The 5071-nt window shown below is 38.2% G+C and overlaps 1 protein-coding gene across 1 annotated transcript in view; it reads right to left on the bottom strand.

The window, feature by feature from the left end:
* The window catches only part of LOC109615482 (zinc finger protein 501-like), a 1152720-nt gene that overhangs the window by 824057 nt on the left and 323592 nt on the right, over window positions 1-5071 (bottom strand). The window lies entirely within an intron of this gene.

Genomic DNA, 5071 nt, shown 5'->3' with positions numbered 1-5071 from the left:
AGCTTGTATTAAAAAATAAAAAAAACGTCTGTGTTCTGTGTAGTTATTGTGTGTTCCTGTATTCTGACCCAACCCTTGATACCTAGGGTACACAGTTGGCTAGAAACAATCATAACTACAGGTGTTGGTCATAAAATTTGAATATCATCAAAAAGTTTATTTATTTCAGTAATTCAATTCGAAGTGTGAAATTTGTATAATGTATACATTCATTCCACACAGACTGATATATTTCAAGTCTTATTATAACTGACAACTAATGAAAACCCCAAATTCAGTATCTTAGAAAAATTTTATATTGTGAAAAGGTTCAATATTGAAGACACCTGGTGCCACATTCTAATCAGCTAATCAACTCAAAACACCTGCAAAGGCCTTTAAATGACTCAGTCTAGTTCTGTAGGCAACACAATCATGGGGAAGACTGCTGACTCGACATGTCCAAAAGACGACCATTGACACCTTGCACAAGGAGGGCAAGACACAAAAGGTCATAGCTAAAGAGGCTGGCTGTTCACAGAGCTCTGTGTCCAAGCACATTAATAGAGAGGTGAAGGGAAGGAAAAGATGTGGTAGAAAAAAGGTGTACAAGCAATAGGGATAACCGCACCCAGGAGAGGATTGTGAAACAAAACCCATTCAAATATGTGGGGGAGATTCACAAAGAGTGGACTGCAGCTGGAGTCAGTGATTCAAGAACCATCACACACAGACGTATGCAAGACATGGGTTTCAGCTGTCGCATTCCTTGTGTCAAGCCACTCTTGAACAAGACACAGCTTCAGAAGCGTCTTGTCTGGGCTAAAGTCAAAAAGGACTGGACTGCTGCTGAGTGATCCAAAGTTATGTTCTCTGATGAAAGTACATTTTGCATTTCCTTTGGAAATCAAGGTCCCAGAGTCTGGAGGAAGAGAGGAGAGACATAGAATCCACGTTGCTTGAAGTCCAGTGTAAAGTTTCCACAGTCAGTGATGGTTTGGTGTGCCATGTCATCTGCTGGTGTTGGTCCACTGTGTTTTCTGAGGTCCAAGGTCAACGCAGCCGTCTACCAGGAAGATTTAGAGCACTTCATGCTTCCTGCTGCTGACCAACTTTATGGAGATATAGATTTCATTTTACTACAGGACTTGGCACCTGCACACAGTGCCAAAGCTACCAGTACCTGGTTTAAGGACCATAGTATCCCTGTTACTTGGCCAAGCAAACTCGCCTGACCTTAACCCTATAGAAAATATATGGGGTATTGTGAAGAGGAAGATGCGATACGCCAGACCCAACAATGCAGAAGAGCTGAAGGCCACTATCAGAGCAACCTGGGCTCTCATAACACCTGAGCAGTGCCACAGACTGATCGACTCCATGCCACGCCGCATTGTTGCAGAAATTCAGGCAAAAGGAGCCCCCACTAAGTATTGAGTGCTGTTACATGCTCATACTTTTCATGTTCACACTTTTCAGTTCGCCAACATTTCTAAAAATCATTTTTTTGTATTGGTCTTAAGTAATATTCAAATTTTCTGAGATACTGAATTTGGGATTTTCCTTAGTTGTCAGTTATAATCATTTTATGACCAGCACCTGTATATCAAGACTTTTTACAGTTTAATCACTTTGAAATTAATTTAATGTCCCCTAGATGGTATTTCATTATCAGATTGAGCAATAATCTGACATTGCTAGCTGTGCTACAGCTTTGATAAAAGAAAGTTTAGTTATTTTCTGTTGTTTTAATTTTATTGTATTTTTGTGTTTTATGTAGAAGATTATTTAAGATTATTGATATATGTATGCTTTGTTACAAGTGTATACTGCATGCACAGTTATTAGGCACATCGTATTTCTGAAGATTTATTTTATTGTTGAGCAATCACAATGCTTTATGTTAATCCAAAATATAATTGAACCTCAAACCTGAATGTGTTTTGATCTTTTTCAGGGGAATATATAAGGGTGCACAATTATTAGGCAACAATTGATGGGCAGAATTATTAAGCAACTAAATAACAAAAATGACTTCTCCCAAATCACTTCTTTATTCAGTTTTAAAAGCAAGTAACATAAAATTACAATTAATTAAAATCTTAATATGGGGGTTCCTGAATATTAAATGACACCCACTGAGGTTCACCATAGGTCAGTTAAAATGTGGATTCCTGAATATTAAGTTACACCCTCTGATGTTTGCCATTGGTCAGTTTGGGGACATCCTGGTTTGACACGGCTCAACGCTAGGTGTCATGTTTGGGTATGACATCATTCCGTTGAGTGTACTAATGGAGGAAGAAGAGTTCAAACTTTATCTCAGAGTCCATGTGATTTAATTTAATATAAAATGCTTGGTTCAAGCGGTTCAAGCACAGATATAGAAAACAAAAGTGTATTTGTTTCACCTACATGTTGAAAAAGCAGTTTAGTCTGATTATGTAAAGGTACTTTTTTCCAAGACCATTTGCGGAGACTGAAATACAATGTAATTGTATTTTGTTTCAGTATTAAAATGTTTGATTACATACAACTGAATATATTAATTTGAAGACTGAAGTAGCCTCTAAAAATAGTTTTAAATGTTTTGGTTACATTCTAGAATGAGACACTGGTGGTTTAGAAAGCTGCTTAGTTCATTTATAGTTCTGCAAAATAGTTGATCTGAGCTCTATATGTTACAAAGTGAAACCGGACACGCTTTAGCACAAGTTTATACAGGATTACCTTTTATACATTTTCCATAGATTCAACATGTAACACAAATGTGAACATGCTGTGTAAGGTACATTGTGCGGTTGGACCTGTGAGCAACAACTTGAGTGTCAGCTAAACTGTTCTGAAGGTCCTTGAGACCTGTGGGTTCTGTTGTGTTACAGTAGAGGTGAGACAGAGATGGGGAGAGAAAAGGAGTATGGAGAATAGGAAGAGAGGAGAGGTGGAATGCAACCGGAGAGGATGGGAGGCAGACAGGAGAGGAGGAAAAAGAGAGGAGATGGGGAGACAAGGAGAAGGAGAGAGGAGGAGTAGAGGGGGAGGAGTGGGAGACAAAGATAGGAGAGCAGAGTTTGAAATGAACAGAGGAACAGAAGAATGTGTCAAATCTGGGACACTGTAATTAATTTATAGAAGCAGGAATGTTTTTTCAACAATTAAATAAATAAATATTCTACAGACATCAATGTTTACAAACACCAGTGATAAACAATAACAACCAGATAAATTATTTCTAAATGAGAAGGTTTTACAGATCAGTGTGGTGATTTATTCTATTGATTAATGACTCTAATTTACAGGTTACATCATCAGTGGTGTTTAATCAAGAATATTTACAATCACATGATAGATTTACTCACTACTAGAGAGGTCCACCTGAAAACACCATGTATTAGGTTAACCATTTATTGGATCATGAACAATCATTTTACAGGTCTTGGCGTTAGGTTCTGGTCCTCTGGGGTAACTCACTGTCATCACATGATAATGTATACGATACTACTAATAACAATATCCACACCATCATATCATTAATAGTAATCCCCAAAGACAATGAGTAAGGTACTCTGTACAAATCCCCCATTAAAATAACACAGAACCAAACAGGTGGAGTAAGGGGTGGAGTCAGAGGTGGTGGGTGTTTTCACACCCTCATGTTAATAAGACCATCAACACATCAGACTGAGGGTTAAGTAGTCAGTATGAAGTGTGGGTAATACTTTAAGATAAGGTTACATTAACCACCATTGACAAATACAGTAGTTAACATGAATGAATGATGAACAATGACATGAACAAACAGTTAATAATGATATCCCTTAAAGTATTAATGATTTACAAATGCAATAACTAACAGTGTGTAGTCTCAGTTGCTCATGTTCACATAGGGCTTAAACTCATGCCGTTTTTTGCCAGAACAGAGTGTGCTGTAATTGTTTAATGTTGATGAAGGACATACATTCATGTAGCTATAGGTGTTTGTATGAATAGGCTAAGTATTATACATTATTCAAGAGATAATATACATAATCCAAATTGTTAATATAATTATATTAACATCATATTAACAAATATGATGATGAGCCAATTAATGCTCATCATCGTAATACCGTTTCAAATAGTACATTATTTAATGTAGGCTATGCATCCATGTATCTGTTGCAAACATGTATTTACAATGCTACTTTCTAGATCAACTTTTCTTTGAGAACGTCAAACCAACAGCTGTTGGACAGAGAGTAGGCTACTGAGCTGGAAGCCAGCGGTCGGGGTAGAACTCCGCTGGCAGCCGCTCAAATGAACGAAATAACCGTTCAATTTAACGATAAAACTCAGTCGTTCACAAGTCTTTTTACTCAGGCAAAGGCAGCGGCTCCGTGCTTGTTTTCATCTCTTTTTCAAGGGATCAGTAATCAACTAACTATATAAATTATTATAGTCTGCATTCAGTTATCAGTTATAAACATGTCCCTGTGATGTTCCTGTCTTGATCTATTTTCTCTGCGAATACATATAGAAGTTAATCAGAGAACTGAGCTGGAGGACCAGGTATAGAGCAAGTGATCATGGTCTAGTAATCAAACGTTCAATACGATACAATTGAACGGTTCACTAGAATAAAGGACTTGCAAGTCCAGAGTCACTAAAAAGATTTGTTCAAAACGAACGAGTTGTTCGCGAACTGTACATCACTATTGGCCAGGAGAGGGCAGAGAGACACGATCGGGTTGCGTTGGGACTGAATAGGCTCTGTGCACAAGCGTGTGGACGAACTTGATGAACTTGATGACGAACAGATGTCGGCATATAATTTTCCGGTTTACTTAAGGCGATCACCCGCGTCGCCCAAAATTTCAGTTTTTAGTAGATGTCTCCAAGACCTGCCTAAAATAAGCATTAGTGGTGTCCATCAAATTGTTGATACCTGGTCCCCTGCTCCAACAAGCAAGCGGAACAAGGGATTCAAACTCTATGTATGGAGTTATCTGCACAACTACGAGGGTAAGTAGTTTACTGTGGTGTGCCGGCCGGCTATCGGCTAAGCTAGTTAGCGACGTGTTCCTTTTTAGTGTAGTATTAGGCAGGACAATAG

This window comes from Esox lucius, chromosome 11, assembly GCF_011004845.1.
Source record: "Esox lucius isolate fEsoLuc1 chromosome 11, fEsoLuc1.pri, whole genome shotgun sequence".
Taxonomy (NCBI): domain Eukaryota; kingdom Metazoa; phylum Chordata; class Actinopteri; order Esociformes; family Esocidae; genus Esox; species Esox lucius.
The sequence above is the reverse complement of the archived record's forward strand: the minus strand, read 5'-3'. Positions and strand labels throughout refer to the sequence as shown.